Genomic DNA, 13088 nt, shown 5'->3' with positions numbered 1-13088 from the left:
TGTGAGGGGGGTCACTCTCTGGAGACGGGTGTCGGGCGTTTGCAACTGCCACAAAACTTCTGTCGGCATAGCTGTTTTTGATTTTAATAAAATATAAGGATCTATATTTAAAAGAACATGACCGCACATTATTAACGTGCTCGAAAAAATACAAACTATATATATATATATATTCATAATATATGATAAAAATACAAACTACATATATATTCATATGTATGTTTATATTTAACATGCTACATGTTAGTTGATATAATAATACACAAAAAAGCATTAAAAAATATGTACGGAAAAAAACCTAACTATGCCGACGGCCTAGCCGTCGGCATAGATCCGACCAGCGTGCGCGGATCACTGACGTGGCAGATATGCCGACGGCAGCCGTCGGCATAGCCTCTGCATGGTGCGGCCTGGATCAATGACGTGGCCTGCGGACCTATGCCGACGGCCCCCCGTCTAGGCCGTCGGCATAGCTCTGACGCCGTTTGCCAGGGGGTGGCCGGGCCCCACGTGTATGCCGACGGCCTTCGTAAGCCGACGGTAGCTGTCGGCGTATATGTAGCTAGGCCGATGGCCGTTCTATGCCGACGGGTGCCGTCGGCTTATCTCTGCGTAGCCCGACGGCCTTTGTACGCCGACGGCCAGAACCAGGCTGTCGGCATATCTCCGGAGAAGCCGACGGGGGCCATCGGCATTGTTCTGGCCGTCGGGGTATGGCCCTGTTCCGGTAGTGGTAAGAGCAAATGGTTATGGGCAGCATTGTCAGCTGCTCTAGACCAAGCACGTTGCTTGGTCAGGACGAAAGACATGCACAGTTCATTTGTATTAGCATTATCTTCCCTTACGCTTATATCTTTGAATTACCCATATCTAGTTTGAAATTCTAGCAACCCACTTCCAGTTAATACTACCGTTCTTGTTGTGTACTCCCTGCATCCCAAATTACTTGTCTTAGTAGTCTTATATATTATCGATATACTCAGTACCATACATAGGAGTTCATCTATCTTTCTCCTTTTTAATGAATGGCATCACATATATCCAATCATTTTCATATCCGTTAATTCGATTAGTTGTTACACTTTGGCTCATTCAAGCGTTGTTGTTTCGTGTTGTTTCTTCTATGTTTTTACCACTATCATTATCGCTCACTTCTTGCTTCACTACACTTCAATTTTGCCTGTATCAATTTTTACTTTCTTAAAGAAACTGTTGGAAGTATTCATTAATTACCCCTTTTTACTTACATAATTTCTACAACCACTTACCTTTTTTATTTGTGCAAGCCGGCTGACCATCATTTTCATCTATCCAATCTAAAAGCACATGGTAGTTCTAACATGTATACTTCAGCTTTCTGCCAATCGAGCCTATACTTTTGGACAACCAAGATGATGATGCTTGGGTTATCTTTTGATAAGCTCATTGCTTCTCCATTAGGCAGGTTGAGATGCACCAGGGTCCAGGGGTAACAATTTTTTTCTTTGAAAAGGAGGATAATCCCTAACGTCTGCATCATATATTATTAATTATTCAGCAAAGCCATACATCGATGTCAAATAAACCGGCTTACAAAAATAAATAAAGAAAAACCCTCAAGGCTATCTAAATCGAGCATCATCATGAAAGTATCTCCGCTATCCTACCATAAGTCCTATGACCATAGACCATATACCAAACAGACGAGTGGCATGCATGTGACTAAACAACAGAGATACGGTACACCTAGACAAACCTTTAGGAAGGGACCATTGTACGTGTGCTCATTTTGATGTGTCCAACCTAAGATTGAACTCGGGATTTTCATCTCCGAAGTTGTGCTTTGAGCAAAATCCTCAACAAGGACAGGAGGCGAGAATGTTGAGATTGCCTGATCTAGTTGAGTTTTCACCCAAGAGTTGTATTCGACCTCTCACAATGGGCAAACTCTCTACTAGCTGACAACCTCTCACTAGGTAGATAGCTGTGATGAGAGAGCCAAGGTTTGCCCACGCCACAAGAGAAAATATCAGATGCATCTTTAGAGCCTCATCTGCCCACTTTTGGCCACTTTTGCACCTCCTTCGACCGTTGTCAATGGGAGAGAGAGAGAGAGAGAGGGATGCTATATGTAATGTTACGAATGGATTAATCCAACATTCCAACCACCTTGCAGATTCACCAGCCTCATAAGTAGGACAATTGCCCCTCATGTCCACAACAACAACCTCCATACCACGCCAATAGGTCAAACATGTGGCCACGCCATGAACTGTATGCGCATGCACCATCCATGTCTAAAAGGTGGATCATGGTTATAGGCTGGAGGGGTTCCATTTGTCTAGTAAATATAAGAGTATACTTCACAATTAAGCTAATTTTTTCAAACGGGAGCCCTTTGGGATCAATCCATAAACCAAGAAGAAAACAATTGCCTGGTTATTTAGCTGACAACTAGGCAAAAACCATTACAACACACCTCAAAACACGAGGCATAACCGAACGGCCTTGCTACCAAGATGCACTCGACACAAACTCCCCAAAGGAAGGCCACCATCAAGGTTGTGTGTAAGAGTAATAATCATTGCTTATCTCCTAGCAAGCGACTCCGACTTCACTACATTGAACCACCCACAAGGATTCCAATGAAACAGTTATCCCGAGTCCTCGCCACCCTACGACAAACAACCAACCACATGCAAAAGTGGCAAGGAAGCTCCGATTTGGCACAGAGGATCTTTGCAGCCAACAATCATCGCTCGTCATCTTCTCCGCTCGGACCCCACCACAAAATCTCTGACTCCTTAGCAACGGAACAAAGCAAGGAGACATCCAAACACGCTGGAAAGCCGACTACAAAACCATACCACGACCCAAACACTGCTTGGCATCGTCAGCGTTGGCACACAACATATCATGCTAGACCCAGCCTCCAAACACATCCACTGGTCTCAAAAGACGGATCAAACTCCAAATCAATGCCCTCAGAAGGGAACGCCGCCAATGTGCTGCCAACAACTAACCCGTGGATCTAGTGGTTCCCTTGGTGCTATCACATGAAGTGAAAGAGATAGCACCCTATCAATGCCTTCAACAAGGCAAAACATCCACGGATGCCACCATCAAAGGCTCGTACCATGATTAGAGATGGACCTTTACCCAACTCCACTTGAACTTCCTCCAACCAGTAGTGACCAATGTTTTAAATAGCGGGCTATGGCATATAGCGGCGACCCTTAAAAACAACTATAGTTGGGCTATAGCGAGGCTATAGCGGTAAATTGTACATGAAATCATTTAGCGGCAACATGCTCAAACAGCTATAGCGGGACTATAGCTGGCTATTTAAAACTATGGTAGTGACTGTAGCCAGAAGCCCAGAACACTTGCCCACTATAGCCTCCCCATGTAGCGTAGCCACAAAACATTGCATGGCGGAGTTCAACATCTGTACCTTCAGGAAGACCTACAGCCACACCGCCACAACACACTGCATTGGAGCCAAAGGACACAGCCGCTATTGTCACACACCCTGGTCACTTGCTAGAGCCACCAGCCACAGGACTCCAGCTCCATTTCTGTGCGCCCCAGTAACAAATTGCGCTACCACCCTGTAGTCCCGGATCCAGCCCACACACGTCGCAAGAGTCGCAGCCAGCCAGATGAAAGCATCCAGATCCAGGGGACTTAATTAGGCCTGTTTACAAGCGCGACACAACCTAGGAGCGTCGGCCTGCCCGAGCAACCCCTACTGCCGAGAAACGCCCACCTGTAACAATCCTCATGTCGCCATTGCCACCACGAGTGCATCCCCATGCCTTACTAGATGCGGACACAAAAACGCTGCAGCCGCGTGACCCACTACCACTATCAAGGAGAGGAGGCCCTATTGTCACCGTCGACTGCGCGGACTTGGCTCGCATGCTACACCCGACTCCTGTGAGGGATGACCGGGAGGATAGGGGGCTGTCGGCTGCGGCAACTAGGTTTGTCTCCCAAACTGTCCATGAGAGCGATGCGGGGCATGGTGTGCGTTTTTAAATAGCATCATATTATACTTTCCATAAAAAAGAGCATAAAAGAAGCATATCTGCTTATACATAAAGTGCAAAGAAATATAAGTGTAGGAAAATCCATGCTCCCAACTACTACATGCATACAAAATAAATTCCAAGCCACTAGACCGTTATGGTTGCAAAGATTACTTTCTACTGAGCAAGCTCAATTATATAGTACTCCCTCCTCCGGGAAAAGTTGTCCAACGCTTAGTTCATTTTCAAATTTACAGAAAAAACCCTTCCATCTTCAAATGTCTTGCTAATCAGCCCCCAGTTGCTTCTTCCTCCTTTCTCCGTCCGCCGCCCAAGCCACCGTCGGCACCCGTTGACGACGGCCACGACCTTCGCCGCCGCTGTGAACCACCGCTGCCTGTTCCCTACTGCGCCGTCCGAGGAAAGTTGCACCACCGCTGTGAACCAACACCGCCCGCGCCCACCTGCGCCGCCCGAGGCGAGCTGCACCGTCCACCTACGCCTCCGTGGCGACCACCTCGACGGGCGGCGGCTCCACGGCTGAATGGCGCTGCACCGCCGCCATCCTCTCCTGCCGTCACCCCTTCCGCCGCCCAAGGCTGCCTGGCTGCGCCGCTATCCCCTCCCTCCAGCCAGGGCCTGCACCGCCGCCAGGACCTGCGCGTGCCTGGGTCTCGAGCGCCTGGACCTGGAGCTCTCGGCGGGCCTGGAATTGAAGCTCATCCTCGACCTCGAGGCCCTTGTCGTCTCCCACACTCCTCACCTCGACCTGCTGCTTGTCTGCAAGTTGCTGCTCCTCCCAAGCGGGCCTGCTCGTGCTGCTGCCTGGAGCTACCCTGCTTGTGCTGCTGCCGGTGAGAAGAAGCTCCAATTTCTGATCCTTGCACTTGTTCATTAATTTCAAACACAATTGATCATGCTACTGGTGAGAAGAAGATCCAATTTCTGATCCTTGCAATTATTCATTAATTTCAAACACAATTGATCATGCTGCCGGTGAGAGTACTCTGCAGAAATGTTGCAAAAAAGATTCAGTTAACACAGAAGTTAACTGAATGTGTCCCTCAATGTCCAAAGTTCATCAGTTAACTGAATGTTAACAAAACTTAACTGAATCTTTGGATAATTTCTGAACCTCACCTAGAGTAGAAGCAATTTCTGATCTACTGTTGTTGTCAATTGTTCTAGTTAACTTGTAAGAGATACTACTAGCATCTTCTCTGCATCTAGATCAAATTGCAGTAGATTATAACGCTACAAGGAAAGATGGCTAAGTGGTTGGATGATGATTAAGGCTCGATAAGTCTGGCTAAATTCTGAAGATTGATTATGTAAACAATAAAGCAACTCTGAAGTCTAAAGCAACAACATTCAGGTGGGCTCTGCATTTATAATCATTTATCCTATGTCAAAGATGTAAACAATATTGCAACTCTGAAGTCTAAAGCAACAACATTCAGGTCGGCTCTGATTTGCACTTGGCTAAATGTTTGCCCCATAGTACTTCCCCTTTAGGCGGGCACTAACATTGATTATGTAATTTCCTCAAGATAAAAGAACATTATTCAGGAATATAATATGGCATCACTTCTTTTTTTGAGCTGTTAGAGCACCCACAGGAGGAAAAGCTTTCAAAATGTGAGCACATAAAAGCAGGGTTGTTAAGCCAATTCTCTACAAGATTACCTTCGTAGAACTATTACACACGATCGAATGTGAGCACATAAAGTGAACTTTCCAAGATTAAGTTAACTTGTGAGAGATACTACTAGCATCTTCTCTGCATCTTCAGTAAATTGTCATTTGGCAGTTTAAAAAACTCATAAAGTGGAGTAGGAGCATAAAAAATTCAGGGGAGTATATGTTCAGTACTGCCATGGTCTCTACTGCCATATTGTACAAAGAAAATAAAATAAAAGAACAATGCTTGCAAATTTTGCAAGCACTAGCTTGGAAAATGAAAACATAGACACATGTTTCAGTTGACAGTGACAAGTTTTGCAAGCACTAACGTGGAAAAATCCTACTGCAGTTTACTAAAATTTCATTGATGTTCATCGAATGTGCCTTCATCAACTAAATTTCTTTGTTTCTGAATTGTAGCATTAAAATGATCATGGTCTAAAATGAGAGAAGGAAAACATCTCTGAAAACATCCCCAAATCCTTCCTGACAGAAAGACAGAGAAAAGACAGCACAATAAGAGTACAAAGTGGCTTACATGATGAGCGCAGGTCTTCACATGCAAACCTGCATCACATAGATTTTGTTTTCCATTAACCAAAATAACAAAATGTGGATGTTTTAACAGTTTGCTGTCAATTTTAGACTGAGTTTACTGAACTTGGTAATTTTACTGAGCATAATCCATCACTAGTGACTGAATTTTTGATTTTATTTGAATTTATTTGGAATAATATCAACAGGGATACTACAAGGACCAACAAGAAGCTGCTCCTGTAGAATAAAGATCAGGAGCAAATCTGCTCCTACAGAGAGGAAAACAAAAATAAGAATCAATAATTGGCATGTTCTGGTATTGATCTTAGCTTATTTGAATTAGTTAACATTACGAATTGCATATGCTAAAGCAAACTTGTGACTAAAATTTTGTATAGTCACTTTTGACTAACTTTATTTGAGTTTATTTGGAATTATTCTTCTTCTACACTTACTACTACTGTCAACATTCAATTTTGACCTGGAAACAGGGGACTAGGTGGAAAGAAATTCTACTGAATTAAATTGATTAAGTTGGAAACCTCTCTTTTCTATAGGAGTTAACTGAATTTTGTACTGAATCCAATCTACAGGAGTTGATTGAAATAGTGAATGCATCCATGGATGATGCTACCTAAAACATGAAAGCAGAGATCTACTCCAATTCATGAACAGTAAACTGTCCCAATGATGCACACAATTGAGCACACAGTAAACTGAATTCATAGACTGAATTTTATTGACCTTGGTAATTTTACTGAGCACACAATTGAAGTGCTTGTGCATTTAATCTCCACTTCTTTACTTTTGATAGTGAAATTTAATCTGAATTTTGTAAGCAGAGAAGCAATGTAGTGACTGTACTCCAAGTTAAATTCAGTCAATGTGTACACAAAGTAGTGATTTTGTCACCAACTGAATTCAATTATCACCAATACTGTTTATACTGTATGTTTATCTACTTTATGTTCACCAATATTGGAAGCATGCAAAGTGCAAGGCTAACTGAACTATACTGTATGTTCATCTATTGTACTCCATGGCTAACTGAATTTTGTCAGTACTTTACTCGTACTCCCAATACTCTATGTCTCGCCTGCACCAAAAGAAGCAGCATCCATTCCTCTGCAATACTCCATTCCTCCTCCAATCGCTGCACAAACCAATCGCTGCAAAAAATCAGCTCACATGCTTGTTGGCGCCGCCTCCTTGCAGCGCCGCTTCCTCTTCTACCTTGAGCTGGCTCTCACAGCTCTCTTGTGGTTTCTCTCTATCTTCTTCTCTTGTACCTTCTCTCAAGAACACACACACACACGCATGGACCAAGGAGGAGCACGAAAGCTTTGCCCAGGGTCTCTTCTCCTTGGCGAACACACATGCTACATATTTTCTGCTGGACCTCTCGGCTCCTCTTTCATTAACTCAGTACATATATACACAAGGACGCACAGCCCAGCCACCATGCTCGGCCACTAACCATGATCTCACGCAATAGTCCACTAACCAGTAACTCCACGCACGCACTACACCGGCCATCACACTTGACTCAGCCAACACTTGCACATGCACTAACTAACTGATGCATGAACCTTGCTACTAACGACTAACCTGGTCTTCCTCTCCTAGAATCACTCTAGGCATACGATCCGGCCAAAGCATGCATGCAAACATAGATAGCTGACCGAATCACTCGGTTGGTCCTCATGCATCTCCTTTCGCTCCAGCTTCCGCATGCAGCACCACATCACACGGTCACGGGCATCTCACCAAGCTGTTGCACCTCATAGCATCTCAGCATCTCGCCTCCTCCGCACACCTTCGCTGAAACTTGAGAGGACTCGCTACTCCTAGATCATCTAAGTTACATGCACGACTCAAAACAAATATGCAGATACAAAATATCAAGATTAGTGCTAACAATGCTTGCTTCAACAGACATACATCACATGTAAATTCAGAAGACATACCTGAGCTGTGGGCGAGCAGGGAGCGGGAGCAGAAGCGGCAGGGGCGGCTCTGGTGGAGCCAAGAGTGCAGGTCCTCCATCATCAGCCCACCAGCTCGAGGAGCAAGACAAGCTGCTGGAGCAAGTCTTCGTCTTCCCCATGCCCTGGTCGTGTTTCCCATGTCACCGCCGCCGGAGCTCGAGGTCTGGAGGTGGTGCTCGAGGACGAGGAGCGGGTCATCGAGCACCGCGGCCGGAGCTGGAGGTCTGGAGGAGGTGCTCGAGGATAACGAGCTCGAGGACGAGGAGCGGGTCATCGAGCGCCGCCGACGGAGCCGGCAAGGCACGAGCTTCGCAGAAAAGGGGATCCCTTCCCTCTTGATCTCCTAGTGCGGATGGAGAGAACCCACGAGACGAGGGGGAGAAGATGGCCGACATGCGGCAAGGCGACAGAGCAGGCAGCCGGCGCATGGCGAGGCCACAGAGCAGAGAAGCAGACGGAGGGAGGGCTGCATAGTTTGTCAAAAGAAAGGGGAGGTGATTTTTAAAAATGTCGTCGGGGACAACTTTTTCCGGACGGAGGGAGTAACAACTAGTAGTCAATACACTAATAAGGTGCTAAAAACACTAGCAACCATTAAACAGTCTTTGACGGCGGACAAATGTTACTAACACCGCTAAAATCACTAATTCGATATGCTTTGGCAGCCCTACACCATCCTCACAGGTTGCAGCTGGTGGCAGATATGCACCAGAAGACACAACCACACACCGCCTCTTGCTCCTCACTCATCGCCTATGGCAGCAGCTCATCGGCTGGACAAAATGCCTAGGACGATACTGCATTGTCGTCTGCGACCTCCCTTCACCGCGATGGTCGGTCTTGTTGCTGCACAAAGCAGCAAACCAACCGAAGAAGGAAATGCCCCGGTACTGCCAGCCCACATACGAGACAATTGGTAGCTCCTAAACGCCCCCACTAGAGGTGTCAGCATCAAATATAAACCCAATAGGTTGGCCACCGCCGACCAACAGCGTTGCCGCATGATTGGCTGTCCAAGTCCCTCCTGCCCTTCGCCACAAACCGAAACTAGTGACTGTCGCGTAACCTAGAGAAGATTTTGCCACTGCTGCACAATCATCTGCTTGACGGTAACGCATGCACATCGCTACATGCCGCCCAGCTGGTGTAGGAAAGCAGCCAGTTATCGAGGTCAGCAGCCCCCGTATGACTGCGTAATGGTGGTAAGGAAAGGGTCGTCGAGTAATGGGCCCCCAAAGAATACAGATCGAGGAGCCACCCGTCTCACCCATGTTTCTCCTTTCCGCACCTCTCTTACGATCCACCTTTCGCCATATTTTTGTTGCTATTGTCTTCACTCCCTCCTCGCTTCATTACAATTCGGTACTTGAAACAACCCTTCTTTATTAGCCTACCCAATGCTTGCCCTTCTTATTTATACAAGTCATCCATCCTCTCCATCCATCCAATCCCAAAACCACTTAATAGTTTTAACACATATACTTGGCCTATCGAGTCTCACTTGATTGACTGCCAAGACTAGACGATGAGGCTGGTTTCAGTGCTGTTATCTTTTGGTAGCCCATTGACTTGTTCATTACTTCGACTTGGGAGGCATGGGGACAAGAAAATTTGTGGAAGTGGGGACATACCCTTAGGTTAGAGAACAAATGGCACACTCCTTTATCTCGTAGGTCGCAAGACGGCATGCTCCTTCAATTCGTCTTGCAATTTAAACGTTGCGCAATGCCCCAACCATGACAGTGCACAACGCTGGCCCGAGATTCATAAGTCCTTAATTGTCGACTTGTGGCTGGTGATCGAGAATCGGCGGTGGCCCAAGTCTAGCAGCAGTCCGCCGCCAAATAACTGTCCGGCAATAGTAGTCATTGGCACTGATATGGGCATCGACAATGGCTGGCGGCTGCAATCCACACTGATGTTGACCTCCCACGGGGCGTGTGCCTTGGGCTTATATAGGTCGCGTGCGCGTGCGGCTCCACGTTGGCAGGGTAAATCAGGAGCACATATAGGTATATAAAGGTCCAACGCTCATTGCTAGCTGGTAGCTGCTCACCCACACTATATTTCTCAAAAAAGATAAAAAAAACTGCTCGTCAATTTAAGCATGGAAAGCAACTCAGCATCAACTGCCTAACCAAATGTATTGTACCTTTTTGCGAACAGAAATGTATTGTACCTGTAAGGCTGTCGATCACTACCTCATGAATGATGAACACAATGTTCAAGGAATATCCTAAATCTTGGGTAACCATCACGATGGACATTCATGTAATCATGTAATGGATAATTACATTAAGTGTACATGATTAATTACATATATAAACCTGAATTTCAAAAGTAAACTTGATCCCAAAACCGTTTTCCGGTGCCCATGGTGTGAATAGAACATAGCTAGCACTACTCTCATGTCTTTTTGTACACAACTACTCTTAAATCTACCTACATGCTCCACCTAAAAAAAGGTCTTAACTACATGACCTTAATTAGTATACGGAACGGCACGGACGCTAGGTCCACAGGATGTTGAGCAAGTCTCTGTCATCCACAACGCTGAATGTAGGAATCGGCATTCAACGTTGGATCAATGTAATCATACATGCAAGATAATGAAAGAGCCCTGTGGCAAGTGTGTCACACCAAACATCTCTACCGACTGCCTCATCAACCAACAACAAGATACCGGATATGCAGCCGTAAGTGATGGGTCCAATGGTCAGGCTTCAACAGGCTGAAGCTGCCCTCCAGAAAAAACGATTTTCGGGAATGAAGATCATCAAGACATATATTGTTAAACATATTTTCAGCAATGAAGATCAGGCCGCCTCATGAGTTTATTGTGATTTCTTAGAGATATAACTATAATACCACATATTAAAAAGCAACATCTCATTGTCTTTTGTTCTCGCTTCTCTAGTACTTTGATGCCTTGGTGTGTGAATTGTATTAACCTTTCTGGTATTGTTAAACATGTTACTACGATAAGTTTTGGTCTTGGAAATTTTATGTCATTTTGAGCACTGGTTTGGCAGATATTGTCTGTTTAAATTGGCAACACCAAATATTTAGTTCAAAATTTCCTAAAACAATATAGTAAATACTACATGTTTCCAGTAGTACTCTCGAAAAGTTTGAGCGCATTTGTACAAGGGAACTAGGAGATAATGGCCATTTAGCTAAGCAGATTCAAAAATTAGTTCAAAATTTATTATTTTTCTAAAGTTTCAAAAACATTACAGAGCGCATTTGGACAGATGTCCTAGGAGATAATGGCTCTTTAGCTAGGCAGATTCAAAATTTAATATTTTTCAAAATTTCCAGAAAATTACAGTAAATAATGCATGTTTCCAGTAGTATTCTCAAAAAAAAATAGCACATTTGGACAAATTGATTAGGAGATGATGTTGTTTTTCTTCAAACTAACGAACATTTTGTTTTTTTGCCGTTAACTTTGAGCTCACCCTCAATTTTTTTCCTGGATTCATGGCTCAGCCATGCATGCATGCCATCAATATGATGTTAGTATCCTGTTCGCCGTCCAAATCGCTCGCGAAGGCGCATTGTTAATGCAGCTTCCATTTGCACCGTCTTTCGAGCAGGTAGCTACCTCTCTCCTCGGCTAGCCCCGCCTCCATACGGAGCTCTTTTGCTCCCTTGCTTTCTCTGCTCCTGTCTATGATAACCTGGATGCATCAATAGCATAGAAGAAAAAGGGCATATGCACAGTCGATGCCGATCAAGCGAAAGGAAAAAGACTACTCGCTACATGGCCAACGATCGGCAAGCCCGACCGTGAGGATTAGCCAAGCTGCTCTCCTATCTACGATCAGATTGTCCTCTGCTTCTTTCCACAAACATAACTGAAACATGGCACCGTGGCCTCTGACTTTTTCTCCTCACATGAATCGGCACTTGTATTCGCCGGAAAATGCTTGCAGGGTTGACAGGTACTTGACGAATGTTATTCACTAGTCTTCTCGTATATGAGCAGGTAGTGAGGTGCGAGGAGGCCCCACAAGTGAGAGTGAATGGCGATGGGTGGCATCACTGGCTGATCCTGCCAGGTGCATGCCAGGTGCACGGGGATGAGCTCCGTTGGCTAGCGGTGAGGATGAAGACATGACCACTAATTAATTTCAACCTAGGGTTGTTGTTGCATATTCAATGTTAATGTTATCAAAATGCTCTATAACATAACAGTTCATCTCTTTTTTTGTGAACGGAACACCATTGATCTAATATGTTTGACATCGATAGATCCACATGATAGATCCACATGCGGATCTAATTTTTGCTCATCCATTTATTTTGAGGCCTCCATCTGTTTGAGAAGTCGAGTATGCACATTCCAAAGTATCCATCCCTGGCCGTACCATAACAATTGTCATCTGACCTTCGACAAACATAAATGGAGGTACAACATCGTTCGGGAGTTTTTGTTGAAGAACATAATAGTAACATAGTTAGTAATGTAGTTTACTTAAGAAGAATGTATGAAAAGATGGACTAGTCACACAATAGTAAAATCTCTTACCATGATGTTTGCACGAACGTTACCACTCACTAGTGCAGAACCGGGCAATAGCACCGGTTCGTAAGGCCCTTTAGTGCCGGTTCCATAACCGGCACTAAAGTGTGGGCACTAAAGCCCCCCCTCCCCCCCTTTAGTACCGGTTCAACACGAACCGGTGCTAAAGGGAAACCACGTGGCACGAGCCAGCTCCAGGGGCCTGGAGCCCTTTAGTACCGGTTGGTAAGACCAACCGGTACTATAAGGTTTGGTTTTTTTTTAGTTTTATGATTTCTTTTTCATTTAATTTTGTGTTTCCATTTTAATTCTTTTTCGTTTGCTGGTATTTTACGATACTAC

The sequence above is a fragment of the Triticum dicoccoides genome, chromosome 7B, assembly GCF_002162155.2.
Source record: "Triticum dicoccoides isolate Atlit2015 ecotype Zavitan chromosome 7B, WEW_v2.0, whole genome shotgun sequence".
Classification (NCBI taxonomy): Eukaryota; Viridiplantae; Streptophyta; class Magnoliopsida; order Poales; family Poaceae; genus Triticum; species Triticum dicoccoides.
This window is presented reverse-complemented; position numbering follows the sequence as displayed.